Raw genomic sequence first — 20,356 nt, 5'->3', positions numbered from 1 at the left:
GCGGCCTGTGTCCTGGTTTGGTAAATGGGTCAGGCCACTTGGTTGGGGACAGTCCCAAAGCAAGGCCACACCCTGGCAGGACTAGGGGGTGGCAAGAATGGGGAAGACTGGGGAAGAGGAGGAGGCCCGGCCACACCCTTTATTCAGTTGTTCTTGGCGCCAAAGCTGAGAAGCTCCTTCTGCCCTATTCAGGCCTTTCAGCTGAAGACGCCAGACAAGGACCCTCTAGGGTCTAGAACACCTTTTTTCCCCATAAGTGGAACCTCCCCCTTTTTTTTGAGATAGAGTCTTACTTTTTCACTCTTGATAGAGCGCTATGGTATCAGAGCTCACAACCTCAAACTCTTTGGCTCAAGCGATCCTCTTGCCTCAGCCTCCCAAGTAGCAGCAACTACAGGTGCCCATCACAAGTCCCAGGCTGATCTCGAACTCCTGAGCTCAAGCAATTCACCTGCCTCAGCCTCCCAGAGGATTATAGGCATGAACCACTGCGCCTAGCTGGAACCCCCTTCTGAACCAGGACGTGACCTAGGGACTGTTCACCATTGGCATGTGGGCAGACTCTGGTCATTCCAGCTCCTTGCCAAGAGTCAGGAAGGTAGAGCTGTCTCTCTTGACCTTTTCTCTGGGGAAATGTGTGTGTCGCTTTTGTAAACCTGGAAGAGGAGAGTGTCAGCTCCCTGCGTGTAAGATGCTGGGTTTTCAGTGGGCTTTTCCTGATGGGATATTGGGGTAGAGTCCCCCAGCAGGAGACTATTGTGGGGGCAGGAGCAGGTGGGCTGAGGCACCCTTTCCTCTGGCCAGGGATATTCTGTTGGTGGATGGGCTGCCCAGGGCTTTGGGGGATTCTGGACTAACAGGCAGGGGAGTTACAGAGCCCAGAAGAATGAGTCTCCCAGTGGCCCTGAAGTTCCCATTAAAGTGTTTTTTCCTCTTTTTTAAAGAAAAAAATATTCCCAAACTGGAAAACAAAGGAAATCCACTTCCCCCAAATCACACGAAACTCACATTAGGGGCCTGGCGGGAATCCATGGAAACCAGGAAACCCGCTGTTAACCCTGTATGGTGCTGAGGGGTGGGATGGGAGCTGGGCTGAGCCAAGGCTTGCACCACTGTCCCTGTCCATCTCGAACTGCTTCCCCCAGGGAGCTGGTCTCAGTGGCATTGCCCTGCTGAGGTGGGGTGGGGCTGAGGCTGAAGCCCTCACCTTCAAAGAGCCAAGTCCTCCTTCCACTCAGAAAGGCAGGAGAAGAGGGCTTCGTGCACTCCCAGGAGGCCCCCGGGAACTCTGAGGGCTGGGCTAAGTTGGAGAACCTGCTGGGCAGCTGCCCACACCATGCCACCCTGTGGAGTCAGGCTTGAGCCTACTCACACACTTTGGGAACACAGCCTCTGTGGATGCTGCAATCCTCCTCAAAAGGGGAAGGAATGGGCTGAGGTTTCGGTGCCACGCTTCCTGATGCCCGTGAGCGTGGTGGGCACGAGAGCAGAGGGAGAGCCCCTGCACCCCGTCCTCACATCCACCAGCCTGCTTCCAGGTCTGGGAGGTTGTGCGCCGACATCAGCTGGTGTGTTTGTGTTTGCACGCATATGGGCTCATTTTTTCTAAAAAGGCTGAAAATATTTACAGGTTTCAAGTTGAAACGCAAACAGGAAAAGCCCTTTAAAAAGTGAGTGTAGTGGATATTCAAAACAGGAATCACCATGGAAACACCACAATATTTGCTTAAATTGACACAAAGGTTGTCGGGAGCAGGGCACCAACTTTCTTTGGCCATTTTTTTTTTTTGTCCCAACATCTATCTCCAGAGCGCCCGTCCAGGGTGGGCTCTTTTCTCTCTTGTATGAGATAAAGTAGCACAGAACTGGAATGGGGAGAAAGGAAGGGAAGGGAGAAGAAGTCATGTTCACCATTCTGGGTAGCTGTAAAGATACGTATTGGTGCCTCCTTTAGAGAGTCCTCAAGGGCCACCCAGGGTTCATGGGAGCAGCTGGGAACTGGCCAAGGGAGAGAAAGCCTGGAGGACACAGGCACTGGGGAGCCCAAGGATTGGTTTGGTTGTAGGGGTCTGATCTGTTTCCAGTGTTCTCTTGATCCATTGTCAGGCTGACCTTTCACCCTGGGTGCCGAGCCTTGGGTGTGATCACTCTGTTGTTACCTGAGGTGGCACCTGATTTGCCCTGGCATTGTCTCTGCCTATTTGATTCTTTTATTAGGCGCGACAACTGCGTAGCAAATGGCTAATAATTGTGCAAAGGGCATACTGGTTTCAGGGTCAGGCATGGCACACACCATGGCAGTGTCTCCTGCCACTTGGCAGGCAGGGGCCAAGAATCTCTTACCTCGCTGGCAGCTTACCACGCGGGGTGTTGGAACCTGACTCTCCATTGTCCTCCTGTGTGAGGTGGCTTTGTAGGTATCAGTTGTAGCCTAATCTTCTCCTTTCTTATTTTGGTAGGTAAACAGACCTCGCTGACTGAAGGCAAAGACCACTCCATCCCACCTGCCCTTCCAGCTGCCACGGCCACCGACCCCTCCTTTACAAGGAGGTCTTGCAACTCCCCAGTGGTGTGTGTTGGAATGGACTTCGGACCCTGGCCACTTGGGATACAAAGGTAGCTGCTCTCTATTCCCAAGAAGCCACCAGGAAACGTGGGTTAGCCAGTTTGAGGGTTGCTTGTTAGGGTGGGTACCGCATAGGTCGTAGACTTGATTTTCCCAGTGAGTTCTGACCTGGATAGTGGTAGCTTTCACCATAGATGAAAGAGAAGAAAATGTCAGATTGAGAATAGAGCTAGGAGCAGGACACCTGCATTTTGGCCTTGGCTTTGCCATCTACTGGATCTCCAGTATCCCCACTGTAAAAGAAAGAGTCCTCCCACTGTTTCCATGGTGTGACATTAAATGGTGCCAGCAGCAGGCAGGTAGTTCAGGTGAAGCCCATGCCCTGCCAGTGCTACTCCTAGATCTAAGCATTGGGGCATTTCTGAACTTCAGCTCAGGTAATGGTAGGTCCAGCCTCTCTGCATGTCCAGAGGCTATCTGCTCTGAGCTTGTGTGTGGTAGGAGCTGGCCTGGGAATGACTCGTCCGGGCTCTCTTGGGTGGTCCTGCCTAGCAGGACCTTCCTTAGAGAAGAAGGTACAGGTGCCTTTTGATCCAGGCTTGGAAGTAGCCCCCTTGCCTAAGGCAAACCACCTATGCCAGCCACAGGTAGTCTGTGGGGCTGGTGCTGTTAGCTATTTCCTGCAGGTACCAAACGTGGCAGTTCTGGGGGTGGGCGGTTTGCACACAGCAGGTGACTTTTTGCATATTGCCTTTATTCTTTATTCTCTTGAGATCCTGAGGGAACCAGCCCAGAGGGATTGGGTGTTCATAAAGTTAATGGGCAAGTTCTTAGGGTGGAGGCTGAAGCTAAAGGCTCAGAGGATGTCTGGGAGGCAAGTCTGAGGGCCGCTTCTCCCATGTGTGCTACGCTGGACTCAGCATCCCTGGCTCACCCTCCTGAGCTCTTGCTTCCTACGATTGCCCTTGACTCTGCAACTCTGGACTTTGAACTTGCAATGAGGAAGCACTTGCCGAGATGGGTCTTGGTGCCCAGTGGGGTTTGGTAAGACCCAAAGCTGCAGGCCTGTTTCATTTCAGGCCATGCCTCCTTGGGGACTAGCAGAAGCCCAGGATGCAGCCCAGAGATTTGTAAATCAGATGCAAATGTAGCTTTTGGTTGTAGTCGAGCAACAGTGTGGCCAAGACTCTTCTTCCTGGTGTCCAGAATGCAGTCCACCCCAGGACTTGGTCCGTCCTGCTTCACATGTGCTGCCATTGTCTCCTGCATGGCCATGGGGCTGTTAGACTGCTGCCCGGAACAGCTGCTTGGGGAGCTGGGGTGTGCTGGAGTCTCACTTGGATTTGACATCAGCATCTGCCCCTCATCACTCCCTTCCTGGGCTCCTCTCGCCTGTCTCCACTCTGCGGATGGTTGTGAGTCCTGGAAAGGCAGTGTTTTCGAGCCTTTGGAGGGTCTCGTCCTGTCCCACTCCGCGCTCTGCTCATGAGGCTATCAGAGGGCTGGGTGGAGCCCCCTTTGAGGGGATAATGTTTACCTGCTCTGTTCTCAGTGGCAGGCATTTTGCTTTCTTCTTTCCCTGGGCAAAACATGCCCATTAGTTTTTCTCTTTCTGAAGTTTCCACTCACTGTTGACTCCCAGGGGCCGTGCTAGCTGGGATTTGCACCAGTGTGGGGTGTGGGTTCCACAGGTCCCACAAGGCTCCCGCATCCTGGCGTCGGCTGTCTTGGACTTGATAATGAAGCTTGGGAACTCCAAGGGCTCCAAGAGGGAATGTCATGGCCAACTCCCTCACTCTCCTGGCCCTTTCCAATGACTAGGGTTGGCCCATAGTCTCAGAGGTGTCCTGTCCCCACCAGTGTGAACAAGAGGGCACGTCAGTGCTCAAGTCAAGACCATGGGCCTGACCCTGTCTGGCTCAGATTCTCCCTATTTCTGGCTCCTCTGCAGAAGATCTGGTTGCATTTGTTCAACAGTTACAGAGGGCCTGGTGTCAGCCAGTCATTCCCCGGTGGACAAAGTGGATGAGACAGGGTCTGCTCTCATGAAGTCTGGTATGAGGAAGTAGCAACAGACAAGTGCAGAAATGAGCAAGGAAGATGCTAGTAGAGAAGGAGGTGAGGGCAGTAACCGGGTGGCCCTTAGGTGGCTGCTCAGAGGAGTGCTTTTGAAGATGTAACATTTAGCTGAGATTGAAGGACAGGAAGTGGACAGCCATCTGAAGAGCAGACAGGAGAATATTCTAGAAAGAAAGAGCAACTAGTTTAAGAGTCCTAAGGTAGGATGAACTTGGTACATTCATTGACTAGAAAGAAAGGCCAAGTGGCCAGGAGGTGGATGGGGGTGGGTGTTGTAGGGCTGTGTGTGCTGGGGGAGGAGTTGGGATCTTATTCTTGGGTGACGGGGATGCCGCTGGAGCGTTTGAAGCAGGGAGGTAAAGTGACGTGTTTTTTGTTTTAAAAAGATGGCTGGATGGTGCTGCCAGGGGAAGAAACCGGGAGGCCAGAAGATCAGCCACTGCAGTGGGTGGTGTGAGAGGATGGTGGCTGGCTGAGGAGCAGGTGGACAGGCGGGAGGGGACAGTGTTGAGTGTGTTCGGAGAGTCAGCAGCAATTGCTGATGGATTGAACGGGGTGAGGAAATGGGAGGATTCCAGTGCTCTGAACCCTCTGACCTGTGGCCCTGTGTCTTCCCCTCTCTCTCATGCTCCCAAGCTCAACAATGCCAAGAACACCCTATGGCTTTTAGAGACTTAACATCTATGGACTAGGGGAGAAGTGCCATCTCAGAACCATGCTGCTTGCTAAGAAAGGCTTGTCCGAGTGGGCCAGCTACCTCCTGGTCAGCGTGGCAGTGTGGACGAAGGCCTGTTCTCAGCAGTCAGCCTTGGAACAGCTGGCTCTTCCCAGCTCACTATCCCATTGGCCCTGACTCTGTGCTGAAGCCAGTTTGTGCCTTCGCTCCATGGATTCTGTGCTGGGTCTGAGACTGGGGCTAGAAGTTCATGGAGTTTCTCACTGTGGCTGTAAATGTGATCTGTGTTCTCAAGGGCTAAGCTCCTGGGCACCTTTCTCCCTGTGGTGCCGGGTCGTATAGAACTTCAGGTGGTTAGTTGTGAGGGCTGACGAGTGAGCTAATCTAAGAGCTCACTTGGTAGGGCCAGCTCAGCCACCAGCCCCAGCTCCTTGTCAGGGATCTTAACAGTCCACCTGGAAAGGTGTGAATTGCCATAGGTAGCCTGTCAGACTTAGAGCTGAGCCACTGTCCTCTTCTCTGGGGCCTCTGGCATGAAGCTCCACTCTCCTGGGTCCTGACATGCTTGTGTAGGCCACGTTGGGGCCGCAATCCCAGCATGGACACTGTGCTGGTGAGGTGACCCTGACTCCCCTGGTAGGCCCTATGTGGCCCTGGATGCTACTGTGCAGCCCCGGACACTACTATGCAGCCCACTAGCAAGCCAGAGGCCCTGCTGGCATGAGTGTGAAGCTGTCACAGCCGGCTGCTGGGCCCCAGTGAGCACTTGCTCTTGCTGGCAACATAATCACAGCCATATGGACCAGCTCAGCCCTCCAGGAACACTCTGGAGGCCTGACCCCCGAGGGTAGGGGAGTGACGGGAAGGGCAGGCTGGTGATGTCTGGCAGGGGGGGCGATAGGGGTTTCCCAAGTGGGTAGCAATATGGGGCACAGCAGTCCAGCCCTCTAGGAAGCTCTGACTTCCAGGAGGGTTATGAGAGGGAGCAAGAGGCCAGGCTGGCAGTGGCTTAGCCTGCTGCCGGCGACAGGGCTGTCCCAGGCCTACAGCTGGTGCCTCTGCCTGGCTCCGAGGGGTGTGTCAGCAAATCTTCCTGGGTGTGTCTGTCAGCCTCAGAACACCGGGCTGGCCCTGGGGGAGGGCGTGTCTAGGTGGGCAGGCATATGCATCTGTGCACGCGTGGGAGGTTTTTCTGCCTTTTCCCTCCTTGGTCTGCACTAGATCTGTGACCTTCACTCATAACTGGACTGGACAGTTCTAATGCCATCCTCCAGGGCTTTGATCTGATGTGAGCCTGGCAGCTCCAGAGCTCACAGCTGGGGTAGGGGATGCAGAAGGGTGGGGTCAGGAGAGGGAGGTGCTGGCTGAGGGAAGTGGGGGCCCAGGTTCCCCGCCACGCCTGGGTGACACGGCGCTTTGGAGGATGAGTGGACTCTAAGGTTACAGTCACTTTGGGTTGGATAGAGACATGACTGGGAGATAGTTTGGGAAGAATTGCTAATCTTTCTGGTTTCTGATTAGAATACAGCCTATGTTGCTAATACCCTGGCGGTTCCTCCCCTGCCTTCCTAGCAGAGTCAGGATGCCCCTGGATTCCACCGAGCCCAGGTCCAAGGAAAGCAGGGCTAGAAAGGGTTGGAAACACCTGCCCTGTCTAGAGCTACTTCTTGTCTGATGAGGTTGCTCCAAAGGACAGAATGACCCATAGATTTGGGAGGGTGGATGCCTTGTGGGAGAAGCACTTCTGCCCTGCCTCAGTCCCCATGGCCTCTGAGCGCCCACAGTGAGAAAAGCTGGCATGGGAGCAGTAACATCAGGTGTCACCCACCAGGGGAGTCCCAGCGACTGTCAATGTGCCCGTAAGTCCTCCTCTGTCTTCCACCAGCTCCCCCCAGACTCTTTTATTCTGGAATCTAGTCAGAGGTAGACCTGGTCCAGATGAAAGTCCGTAGGCCCAGAGGTTAGCACCCTGAGGCGTGGGGCAGCCTGTAGGAACCTACCCCCGAACGGCCCACACCTTTGCCTCTTTCTCTCTGATCCACCAGGCTTGGGGGTGTTCCTCACCCTCCACTCGCCACCAGAGTTTTCTCTCTGCTTTGGTTCCTTGGCCCCTCTCAGGAGCAAGAGTCTTTTCTAACCCCAAGCCTTTGTGGTAGCCAGGAGTTTGGACCGGTGTGGCCAAGGGGGTGAAGGAAGAAAGGTGTAATTAAATACTAGTTTCTTCTCCAGAAATGCTAATCGGGAAAAGCAATTAAAAGCAACTTTTTTCCCTTAGTAATCTGTGTTAAGAGCTGGTAATGAAGTTTAGGGCCGTTGTGACTCAATATTTCAGCTTCACCGACTCAAGTCAAAACAATCCAAGCCCAGGAGTTTGCTGGCTGCTGAGCTGGGCCCGGGCAGCAGCTGTGAGTCCCACGTCCTACGTCCTACCCTGCCCTTCTCTCCAGGCAGAGTGACTTGTAGTCTCAGCTAGAAGGGGGGTTTGTGACACAGAGACAGGGTCCCTAGGGCATCCCTCAGAACAGCGGTTCTCAACCTGTGGGCTGTGACCCACAGGAACTGTATTAAAGGGTTGCGGCATTAGAAAGGTTGAGAACCACTGCCTCAGAAGATCTAGAACCTAGAAGTGCGTCTTAGTGAAAATGCTTGGGACTCAGGTACAGGTAGCACCAGTATAGCGGTAGAACTGGGGACAGGTGGGGACCAAGCCAGAGAAGAGGTGATCTCCAGGGTGGGCCAAGGCACCATTCAGGCTCAGAGCCAGAAGAGGTGATGGTCTTAGTCCTGACTTCTGGCCTCTGGTCCTTTGCCTTCCACCTCCATCCCTCGTTAGGTATTAGCACTGCCTCCAGTTGTCGTAGGCAGCAGTGAACGGGAGAGACAAACCTCCTGCCTCTCCGAGTTCACACTTGGTGGAGGGAGGCAAATGATCGGTGAGAAAAAAGGAAGAGAGGCTCACGGGAAGGAGGAGACTGAAGCAGCTTTGGAGACTGCAACAGGGAGTAGGCGGGGGTGGTGGTGGTGCGCGGTTTATGATTTTAGATGTGGCTTCTGGGGAAGGGGTTGCGGAGATGTTGACATTTGAGTGAAGACAGAAAATCAGAGAGGGAGCGGGCTAACCCAGTCAGCATCTGGGGAAGAATGTTCCCATCAGAGGAGCAGCAGGTGTGAGACCCTGGAAGCAGGAATCCACTTGGCTTGTTGTTGGTGTGGCTGGAGCAGAGTGAGTGGAGGTGCCACAGGAGTTCGGGGGGACTGGGTGGGAGCCCACAGGTCCTGCAGTCCTTGTAGGCTGTTGTGAGAACTCAGGTTTTTATCCCAAGTGAAAGAAGAAGCTTTTTAAAGAGTTCTGAGTGACATGATCTGATTAGGCACAAGCTCTTTATTAAAAAACAAGACCCAACTGTCGCTGACTCCTCCTCTCAGGGGTCTCCTAAGTGCCCAAACCTCCCTCCTTGGATGTCCTCTCTTGACAGTCCATCTGGGGGCAGGCGAGGGGGTGATGAAGGGTCTGCGCCAGCTTCAGCCTCCTCCTGCCCCAATCCTCCGGGGAGTGTTCAGAAACAGGGTCTTGTCACTTTAAGCAGGCCCCCACCCGCCTTCCTGGCCTGCTTTATCTGAAGTCCAAGCGCATGTTGTTCCAGGACCGATCCGCTTTAGCTAATTAATAATCTGACAGGAGCCACCCAGGGGATTAGCCGTTGAGCTGAGCTCCACCAAGCCCCAGCAAATGAGCCCTGTGCTCCTTGGGGATGTGGAGGTGACTTTGGCGGGGAGCAGGAAAAGGGGACCCCCACAGGTGAGCCATGGTACTGGACAGTGTAGTAGTGACCAGTGACGGGGGAGGTGGGCAGAGGAACAGTGAGAAGAGCCCTCTTGAAAGGAGTCTACTGTCCTGACACCGGTGGGATTTACGACCTCCCTCACTGCTCCTTATGTCCTGCATGGTACCCACAGGAAACCTTCCCCACCTGCCAGGTACTACCTGCAAAGCAGCCAGGGTAGTATTGCCAGAGCTAGCACATAAAAATACAGGACACCCTGTGAAATTTGAATTTCAGACAAACAGCAAACAATTTTTAGTCTAAGTATGTTCTGTCCAATGTTTGAGACATTCTTACATTAAAAAAAACTGCTGTTTATTGCAAATTTACACTTCTCTGGGTATCCTGTATTTCCTATGGCAACACTGGATGGGGAGGGCTGGGAGGGATGGGGCTCCCTCCCCAGGGCAGCCTGGACCTCCCTCCCGAAGAGGTGCCACTCCCTGGAGAGCCACCTGGGCACTTTGTAAGTAGGGCGGGGCTGGGGTCACAGTGACCTCCACTGCCATAGGACAGGCAGAGGATGATGGATGCAAAGGTCAGCCACTTGTGGGAGTCTCCCAGCCTGTAGCCCCTGGATGCGTGGAGTCTGCGTCCTCTCTGGGGCATCTGTCTGCCAAGGCTACCTCCCCCAGGTGAAGCTTGTGTCAAGGAATAATCTGGGGACAACCCCTAAGAGGAAGGCCGGAGTTCCTGGGGTAATTTGGGATGGTCATCTCTAAGGGCATGTATTTGGAGCCCAGGGAGAGAAGAGCAGGGATGGCCACCATATGGGAGGTTCCAGGCCAACTCAGGCACAAGGTCAGGATGGCAGCTTGCTATCTAGGGCCACCTCCGTGTTCCAGGACCTTTAAACACTGAGCAGGAATACCCATCTGCTGACCACACCACACCCAGCCTGACTGGGCAGCCTCTCAGGGAAGGCATGCCATCTGGGGGGCTGGGAGGACTATTCCGTATTGGAAAACTCAGTGGGGTCCTTGCTGCTCCCTCTCATGACCCCTCTCACCCTGGCTCCGTGCCCGTGGTCAGGGAGCTCAGGGCTGCCAGCTGGTGGAAGTCCAGCCTCCTGCAGCCAAGGGGCCCGATGCCAGGCGGGCACTGCCTAAGGTGGGAGCGCTACCGCTCCAGCTCTGTCTCCAGCAGTTAACAGCATCTTGCGCCCTGGGGGGCCTCCTCTCTCCTACCCGGCTGCCCTCCTCCTAGCCTTTCCCGGCACAGCCAGCCGGGAGTCTTGTGGTGGGAGCAGAAGGGGCCGGGGGTGCCGAGCTGGTGGGAACCTCTTCCGCTTCCCGAGCTCTCAGCCTCTTCCCCAGCCTGCCCGGCGGTTTGGCCCTGTTTCTTGAGCCGTCTGCTGCCCGTGTTGCCTCTGACCGACATCGTTAGCGTGGGTATTTATATTTCATTAACGACATTAAGCCCAAATGGCATTAAAAGCAAAGCTGGTGATAAATAGCTTATTAATAAACAGGGAGTGCTCCGTGCTGCCTGGCCTCTCCCAGCCCCGGCATTAACCCTTGCTGCCCTAGATAAATATGCTTCACCCCAAAGCTCATCCCCCTGAAGATGGGGCCGGATGGACTGGTCACTTGTCCGCCCTCTGTCGGCTGCTCTGAGGTCAGTGTGTCTGGCGTCCTGTGCCGGCAAGGTCTGGTTCACTGGGGCTCATGCAACCTGACCAGTCCCCTTCATGACCGCCAATCAGATCTTTTCACCCTCTCCTCACTAGTTTGATTCTGGGGATAAGGAATTTAAGAAATGTGGCTTTTATAGGCTCTAAGCTCAGATCTTCCCCATTCCTTTGTAGCTCTGTCTGAAAGGAGATTCAAAGAATATTTGGAATCTGGAAGAGCAGTGCTTATGTAAATGCTGGTAATAACAACAGTAATAATCCCAGTCCCACTCCCTGAGTGCTACCTGTGAGTAGTGTTGTGGCCATCACCCTATGCACAGCAGTCCTGGAATCCTCCTGGTGACCCCAGGGCTCGTCCAGCTCAGCCTCATGTTGTAGGCGGGAAAACCAATACCCAGAAATGAGAAACAGCTTCACCAGCCTAGACTCACATTGCATAGTTACTGGGCCTTGTGTAGCCTCCCCAAGGAAAGGACTTGTGGCGGGGGCCATCCCTGGCTCCTGGGCCTCGGTGCTTCCAGGGCTTCTGAGAGCCATAGCTCCAGCTTCCCTTGACTTTTCCTGCCCTGGGGACTCTGCTGCTCCATCATGTGATGCCCCTGCCTGGGTGAGCATGTCTGCACCCATGGTGGCTGATCAGAGGACAGCATGGCATAACCTCACAGGTTACCGCCTCACCTAGAACTCAGAGGTGCCCACAGAAAGCATCCCAGTGAGCCTTCTGCTTCTCATTGGAGCAACTTGTATGTCGTGCCCTCCTGGGGAGAGGGGGACAAACAGGCCTTGGTTTTTTTGTTTTTTGTTTTTTCTTTGAGACAGAGCCTCAAGCTGTCCCCCTGGGTCGAGTGCTGTGGCATCACAGCTCACAGCAACCTCCAACTCCTGGGCTCAAGCAAGTCTCTTGCCTCCACCTTCCAAGTAGCTGGGACTACAGGCACTGGCCACAACACCCGGCTATTTTTTTTTTCTTTTGGTTGCAGCCATCATTGTTTGGCGGGCCTGGGCTGGATTCGAACCCACCAGCTCAGGTGTATGTGGCTGGCGCCTTAGCCGCTTGAGCCACAGGCACTGAGCCTTGTATAGGATTTTAAGGTAGTATTTCTTAATACAGGGACACCCTAAGCCCTTAGTCTTCCTCCTGCCCCAGCTCCCTAGCTGAATTGGCTAAACATGGGAAGAGAACTGGAACCTTTTAAAAACTTTTGCTAAGAGACCCCACTTAGAACTTCTTGCCCCCATAAGCCTGAACCAGGATTCTCATCTGCCTTATCCCTCTAGGACTGTCTGGGCCCTGCCTGGCTGAAGGGGAAGGGGCTATCGTGGAGTTTTACAGTATAAAAGGGAAAGACGGAGGGAGAGTGGAAAGTGAAGCTGCCATGTGGTTCCAAGGAGAGGATGGGGTAGAGGGCACGTCGCCGAGACCATCTGGTTGTGTCTAGTGAGCACTCAGGGAAGACGGAGAGCTAATTAATTAGCAGGGCTCTTGCTGCCTCTGTGGGGGCCCACACTGCTTCTCCCAGCCCATTCCCAAGCTGGGAGGGAAGTTGGGGAGCAGCAGCCATAGGGTTCCTCACTAGAGAAGAATCCCTGAAGGCTGCAACCTGAGCGCCCCTGCTCCCTGGAGAGAAATGTATGTGGAGGGAGCCAGCAGGAAGGCCCCTCCTGACTGCCTGGGCGGCTTTGGGGCCACCTCAAAGGCTCTGATTCCCACCTGATTCTCCTCCTGAGGGCTTGTTCTGGCCATGTAGCCCTTGGCTGTCACAGCAGGGCATGGCAGGTGGCTGGGAATCACAGGCACCATGGAGTCATGACTGCCATCTCATGACACTTTTAAGTGCACAAGGCACATGCATTAAACCAATGACCAGAGATCTCAAAGCAGTGGGGAGGTGGGGGGAGGGTGGCCGGGCCTGCCCTGCCTGGGACTGGTGAGCAGCAGGAGGGGTGATGGGAGAGAGGTGCGTGGAAAGGCAGGTGCTGAGTTGCTGTCCAGGCCTGCTGTTTTTCAGATATGTGGCTTCACCATCACTTCACCTCATTATTCTTCTCTGTAAAATGGGCACAAAATACCTTCTTGGCAGGAAGGTAGTCCCTAAGGCCTGGTAGGTACTGAATGAGCAGAAGCAGCTGCCCTTATGGCTGTTGGGCCACCTCCTACTTTGTCCTCCCTGACTTGTTTGAGACACAGGAAAGGAAGCGGGTGGAGAATACAGCACACACAGCAGGGCGGAGCTGCGTCGTGGAGAGGGCAAGCACTATCTCATCTGCTAGGCTTACAGAGTTGGGGGAGGGCTTTGAAAGGGGGGCACATTGCACCCTACTCCCAGCGAGTGCTTCTTCTGGAAGGGGACTAGGTGTGGGTGTGGCAGTTCTGGTCCCAGGCAGCTGCAGTGGCCCATGAGTGAGCAGGATGGGGTTCTTCATTGTGGTTGCCCCTGCTGCCTTTGATGCCCCCTGGGGTGAGGCAGGGTCTCTCCCCGACCCAGCCTCCCACCCTGCAAAGCCTGGGACGGAGACCACAGCTTCCCCTCATGTTCACTGAATGCCCACTGAGAAGCGTTCTCCCTCAGGCTCCTCCCCGGTCTGGGTGGGTGCCCTTCATCTGCCACTGGGCCTGGCCCTTGTTAGAACCTCGATGGCAGCTGTTCATCTGCCACTGTTTGGCAAGTGGCCCTTAGTAAGGTCCTCCTGCCTCTGGGATTTGGTTGACCATCTTGCAATCCCCTCTTTCCTCTGCAGACCCCCCCCCTTCCCAAAGACAGCTTCCCTCTTCCCTACCCACCTTTAGTCTGAGGTCTATTGTGTCTCCAAGGGCCAGAGGCCCAGCAGGAGTCTGAGGGGGTCATGCTGTGGCTGGTGCCCTCTGGGGTGAGGGTCTGTGTGTGCTTTCTTTGTTATCGTGAAATGGCACAGCCGATTGGGTGGCCATCACATGTCACTTGTTGCTCTGAAGATTTCTATGTGTCCCCTTCTGGTTAGGAGGGACCATGTGGGGTTCAGAAGCCATGGGGTCACTTGCTTTACCCACATGGACTCAGAGTTACCCAACCCCACACGGGGCCAAGAGAAGGGGCTGAAGCTTGCAGCCTGGAACACAGCTCCAGGGAGTGGCAGAAGCAGGTGTGCAGGTATGCTGCTTTGTGGCCAAGGAGCCAGGCCTTTCAGGTTAATAGGTGGATTTTCTAGTGAGTCAAAGGCCACTTCAGCTGTTTCTTTTCCTTTATCCCTCACCTCCAGCAGTGGTAGAAATACTCACCTTCCCTGGTGCGCCAATAGGAGGCCACCGCCTGTGGGCAGAGATACAGGAAGATCCTAGGAGAAGGTCCTGGCCCAGGCTGGCCCTCGGTGGGAGGTGAGGTGCTGTCTGGCTCTGTGCCTGTCCCCAGCAATGAGCAGTGCCAGCCTATTTAATGGACACCCCTGCTGCCAGCTACAGGCAAAGGGGCCGTCCTCTGAAGCTGCTGGACCGGGAGGCAGAAAGGATCACATGGATATCCTCTCCTTTGGGAGCTTCTCCTACTTTCATTTTCTTTTCGCCACTATTTTTTTTTTCTTGGGGTCTAATTAAAGACTTGGAGCCGTTTACAGCCTGTGGTTGGCTTTTTATTTGGATCCTTGGCAATTACCTCCTGCCCTAAAATAAGTTTCGATGGAATAGGGGTAGGATTTTTCTTTTTGGCCAAGTTCTCAGCTTTAATTTTGCCATGCATGGCGTGTGCAGGGTGCGTGTGTATGTGTGTGTGTGAGAGAGAGAGATGGAGTGTGATGAGGCTTTTCCCTCCTCCCTTTTCCAAATCATGCCTCCTTGTCACTGTCCCCATCTCAAGTGTCCTATGGCTAAGGCAGAGGCCTGGACAGGGGGAACAGTGTGTCCTAGGCCTTGCCCTACCTCGAGGCAGCTCTGTGACAACAGGCAGGTCACCTGTTGACTTCGTCCCAGTTTCTTCACCTGTGAATGGGGCCAGTGGGCTGGGCATGCCAGAGGCTTCCCTCTGTGCTGCTTTGGAGGCAGACCTCTTGCCACAACAGAATAAGATGATCCCTTAGGGTGAGAGGAAGCCACCACCAGGCCTCATTGTCCCCTTCTTGCTCAACACATCTTGTATTAGGATGGGAACATATGATCGTTTCCCCAAAGCTCTTTCCCTAACCCCCTCGATTTTCCCGGCCACTGTGTAAGCAGATATGATCGCTCCACTTTATAGGTAAGGTACCCTATGGCCAGAGATAATTAGTGGCTTTTCTGATTTCACATGCCTTAAAGGGGACAGAGCCTCGGGATTCAAACTCAGATCCTCTGATCTTTCAAAATCCTCACCCAGGACCAGCTAGGTAACGTATGGGGCCCAATACAAAATGAAAATATGGGGCCCTTTGTTCTAAAATGATTAAGAAAGTTCATGGCAGTAACAGCAGGGCATTAAGCAGAGTACACACCATTCTTGCCTAGGGGTTTGTGTGACTGCAGGGGTTGCACACCCAGAAAGCTGGCCCTACCTATGCCCGCCTTGGTCCCCTTCTCTTGTTTACCTCAGTTTTTCCCCACCTGGTGAAGGGCAGGGAGTTGAAGAGGACCACTTGTGTTCTCTGTCCTGGCCACTGTGGCCACTCCTGCAGATGGAGAGGACTCCAGGTTCTCTCAGTTCTTGGCCTGTCCCACCCGACTTCTGTCTCATAAAGAAGCATGGCACAGGCTGTCTGGAGTTCCCTGAATCTCTTAGGGATGTTCCGGTCTAATTTAGACCAGCTGAGGCTTAAGGTCCGTGGCCAGGAAATTTAAAAAGGACAAAGAATTTGGTAAGAACCGTGTGTTTCCTTGGGGCAGAAGGTGCAGCTTTGGGGGATCAGTCCCCCCAGTCCCAATCAGGAGCTCTGTGAGATCTTTGTCAAGCAACGCAAGTGGTGACCTGCGAAGATATCTAGATCATACTAGGTTCTGACTGCTGTGCTTCAGCTAGAAGGTCAGGTAGCCCATTCCATAGGGTAACCTGGAAACTTCCTAGCTGGTTGTTAGGGACCTCAAGTAGTGGTGGAATCTTAGAGGGTAATGGATGGAGCGCACGGCTGGGCGTGAGTCTGGGTGTGTGCTGGGGCACATGGCGTGCCAGGCAGCTATTTAAATGAGAGCTGCCAGGATGAATGGCTGGCACTGACTCCCCAGACAGGGAGCCTTTGGCCTGTCCATCTGAGACCATGTCCCCTTGTCAGTACACATCTGCCCACAGAGCCCTTTTTCTCTTCTGCTAGTGCACCCCCCCCAAGAAATCTGGGGACCAGAGTTCCAGCCCCTGGACCCCACCCTCATTCTCTCTGCTGTTCCACCAGCTTCCTAGAAACCCTCTAAATTCTGCACCTTGAGTGAGCTTCAGGATGAAATGTGTCCTAAAAGCCACAGCAGCTGTTTTTATTGGGAGGGGGCAACTTTATCTAAAATCGGGACTGGCTGGGGAGTACCACAGGCCTGAGGTCTAAGGCAGTTTGAGTATAGGAGGGAGAGAGTGCCCGAGTTTCCAAGGACTGATTAGATGGTATGCCAAGTGTATTAAATTTTGCAGACATTTTAACAGCAATATGCTAGATAGTTGGGTGTCCCCTGAGGCGGCTGGATTTTTTATATCCTTCACAGAAGGTCAGAACCCTCTTCTGCCTGCCTCCCCTCCCCCGTGCTCCCTGCTCCTGTTTCGCCCTCCCTTTCCTCGACAATTTCCCTTGCTTCTTGCTCTTTGCTCGTGGGCGCCTGTAAGACACCTCTGGTCCCTCCTGTCCTGCCATCAGGGGATGGGGGACGTTCTCCAGGGCTGGAGAGGGGTGCAAATGGGGAATCTGACTTCTATTTTTTCTCCCCTTCTCCCTGCTTCCCCCCCCCCCCATTTCAGAGACTGTCGTAAGACCTCCTCCCTCCCTCCTTATTTTTATAGAAAAAAAAGGCAGGAAAAGAATCCATCTGGCATATGAATAATTGAAATGGCTCAACTCTGTTCCTGTTGCTGCTGTTTGTTCTCTGCTCCCCCGGCCCGGCCCATCCCCCTGAGTATGGGTCTCCACACGGAGGGTGTGTGGGCATCCTTAGAAGGTTCCTTAGAAGGTTCTCAGCGAGGCCCAGCGCTCTCCTTAATCTTGAGCCCTTTCAGCCTGTGAAGGGATAGTTCTGAGTGGGGAGCGATTGGAAATATGATTTCCTTCTCATTGTCCGTGGAGACATCCAGCCTCTGGCTAGAGTCTCCCCAAATATCACTCAAACCGGAATGGTTCCCTTGACCCTTGGGCCTCAAGGGAGAGCTTTTCGTGACCCTGATTTCTTCCAGGGCCTCTTAGGATTCTCTGGTTTACGCCCAGACTCCTCTGTCCCTCAGCCTCTGCCCCTCTGTCCTGGGAGCTCCAATGCCTCCCTGAGCTTCAAGGGCCAAGGGGACACCTGTCTGGGGAAGACTGGCCTTTGCAGTACTCACCACACTCTGTCTCAGCACTGCTTCCAGGGGCCGTCCCTAGCCCAGGAACTAGCCAGGACTCCACGTCTTCTCCAACCGGTTCTTCCTTCTCTCCCGCCCCTCCGTGTGCCCAGTGAGGGCTTATCCCCCTTAGCAGGAAGATTTCAAGTTCCTCACTTTGACTTTCAGTCTTTTTGTTGGGATCCGTAAAAGAGATTTTTAACTTTATTTTCTGTGACAAGTTGGGAGAAATCAGGAGGTGGGGTGGGGCAGGGATGGGGGAGGTAATGGACACAGGCCTGGCTAGAATGGCTGCCCGTTCACATTTCAGGGCCTGGGCCAGCTGCACACCAAGCCCCCTTGTCCCGAGGTTTTACTGTCTCTTTAAAACCATTTAGAGGAAAAACAAAAGAACTTTAGTGCATTAATTCTAGATGAAGATGGGTCTCCAGATGACAGCCTGATCCACATTATTCCCTGCAAGACAACTTTCCCTCTCTCCTCTGCCCCTCCCACCTTCCTGCCCCGCTGCCCAGCTCTTTGTGTCCTCCCTGGTTCTTGTTTTGTGAAAAGCTGGATCGTGTGCCTTATGCTTGAAAAGTCAATACTTTTGTTTGTTTGGGACAGCACATTTGAGTCATGTGTGGCATAGTGACCTGAGCCCGTGAGCCCTGTGGGTGTGGAGTGCTAGGAGTCAGAGTGTGCCTTAGGACCACCAAGTGACCGTGGCAGGGAAGGGTGGGAGTGTATATCACCTCAAGGTGGTGAGGGGGCCCTTTCCCCAGGCCCTTCTGGGTTGGGCACACTGAGTCTCAGAAAACACCCCAAGGAAAGAGGGTGTGAGCAGCACCAAAACATTCCAGATCTTTGCTGGATATGCGAAAAGAAAAGAAAAAGAAAAAGAAAAAACTGCCCAGTAAGCAAAAAATAATTCCGATGAAATCCAAAGCAGGTTTGTTAACGTATAGCTATCTATGTATAAATATAAATATATATATGAGTGGTTTGTAAAGACTCCTACACATGTTATAAAAGCTGTAAAATGTCTGGCATTCCAGGGCCTGGTAGGAATAATTAGATATTTATATCCAATAAAACTGGTTTGATGGGGAAATCATTTCCCTCCGTGTGGATTCTCAGTTGAGGACGAGTTTCGGTGGTTGGGTTTGGTTTTGTTCTGACAATAAAACCAGAGGTTTGGCACCAACAAATGTTATTTCCCGTAAATATCGAAATCTCTTTTTTCCACCACCAGCTCTGCTTAGACGGGCCTTGTCATGCCACCCCAGCTGGCTCTCTGCACCTGCCGTTGCATGTTGCTGGAGCCCTGCGCGTGGGGGGTGCCCTCCTTCCTTCACCCCCAGCCTGAGCTCCCAGCCCTGGGCCAGTAGAGGCCTTTCCTGGTCTTTGGTTTGCACTTTTTGTCTTCAGTTGAGGCTTCTGCTCTCATGTTCTGAAAGCTCAATCTAAGTATTTTTTAAATTTTACTGAGCACCTCTTATCCTCAATTTTTAATTTCTCCTTCTCCACCTCTTGCTTCTAGATCCTTCTGTCTCTCCACCCTCCCCCCCCTTTTCCTGAGCTCTGCTTGACCTCCTAGCCCACTTTCTTCAGGGTCCCTGGCACAGTGCCGAGTGGCCCTGGAGAGGCAGTCTGCCTCAAAGCCCTGGCTTGGGAGATCCCCCAGCTCCCACCCTATTTCTTGTCCATCTGTTACACACTTGTGAACAGATGGAGCCAGAAGGAGCCACAGAGGCCTACGACCTCACTCTCCCATTATACAGATGTGGAGCTGAAGCCCCAGTTGGAGCAGGTTGGGGTAGTGGGAGAAGACTGGTTTGGTTTAAGGTTCCAAGCATAGCCCTTGGCTTCCAGCTGGTTCTGCGAGTGGGGAAGGTGCTCAGGCCTCCCTCTGCCACTTAGCCACTGTGAAACATTGGGCAAGTCACCTCCCTGAGCCTTGTTTTCCCAATCTGGAACACAGAATTGGTAATAGTATACTATAGGGTCGCCAAGAGGAATGAGACAAGCTCCCAGGTTGGTGTGGGCAAGACAAGTAGTTTTTGCATCCGATGGTGGTAGTAGGTATGAATACCTAACTACGAGACAAGGACACACTGTGACTCTGGGTTGCTGTGACACAAATGAGCTCTGGTCCGTGGATTCCACCTGCCTAATGGGAACTGCCCCTTCTCCCCTAGTGGCTGAAGGAACACGACTGGGATCAGAGCACCTGTACCTTTCCAAGGGTCAGCCTCAAGTTCAGACGGGAAGGAAAAGCCAAGAACAGTAGAGGAATTGGCAGCATGCAGGTGCTGGAGACGTTAGGGTGTTACAAGGAACTAGAACCCCAAAGAGAGGACCCAGAGACATGGAGAGGGGAACCGAAGCGCCTTCATTCAGCACAGCTTCTGCCCGAGCTCTGTCTGGGGCATTTGGGCCAGACTTCAGCTTGGGGTCTTCAGAGGCTGGTGGCCCCATTGCTTTGACAAAGGCCTTTCAGAACAAAGATCTAAGGGTCCGTGGGGAGTCAGAGTGGCCAGCAAGGCTGGGGAAATGAGGAGTGGGCCTGGGGGTGGGGGAGAGTTTTGGAACTCTGGACTATGAGCCCAGACGGGAGCAGCCCAAGCTTAATTATAGACCAGCGAGAAGAATGAAAATAGACAGCCCTGATGTGCAGCGGGGGCCACCACACATGCCGTGCCCCATGCCCTGCCTGCTCTGATGTCCTCCTCCTCCTCATCATGGTCCTCCCGTCCCGGACCCCTGGGAGATGTCCCTCAAAGTGACACAAAGTGGCACATTTGAGCTTTACCTGCACCCCTTTCCAGACAGAGCTGGAGGGGCCCACGAACACATACCCACCCCACGTGGGACTCTGCAGCCGCTGGAGGTTACACAGCTCACTGTGCGCCAAGGGGCCTGGCCCCTGGCCCGAAATAGAAGTCACCCTCCAAAACACACTCGCTGTCTTTTTCATCAGGCTGTTGTTGTTGTTGCTGTTTCTTCCTTCTTACCCCTCCAGCCCCTGCAAAATGTTTTTAAAAAAGAACTCAACAAGAAGCAGAGCCCAAGCTTTCTGTGACTGGCTCTCAGAGAAGCCAGTCAAATCTTCCCTTGTTGAGAACATTTTGACAGCATAAAATTGCT

The 20,356-nt window shown here is 53.6% G+C and overlaps 1 protein-coding gene across 1 annotated transcript in view; it reads left to right on the top strand.

Annotated features, from left to right (window-relative positions):
- CASZ1 (castor zinc finger 1) overlaps window positions 1–20,356 on the top strand; it is a 145,228-nt gene that overhangs the window by 30,404 nt on the left and 94,468 nt on the right. The window contains exon 2 of the mRNA XM_012807353.1: window positions 2,460–2,616. The gene's annotated coding sequence lies outside the window, so the exon portion shown is untranslated. The remainder of the gene's footprint in view (window positions 1–2,459; window positions 2,617–20,356) is intronic.

This window comes from Otolemur garnettii, unplaced genomic scaffold, assembly GCF_000181295.1.
Source record: "Otolemur garnettii isolate 467f Iridium unplaced genomic scaffold, OtoGar3 scaffold00067, whole genome shotgun sequence".
Taxonomy (NCBI): domain Eukaryota; kingdom Metazoa; phylum Chordata; class Mammalia; order Primates; family Galagidae; genus Otolemur; species Otolemur garnettii.
The sequence above is the reverse complement of the archived record's forward strand: the minus strand, read 5'-3'. Positions and strand labels throughout refer to the sequence as shown.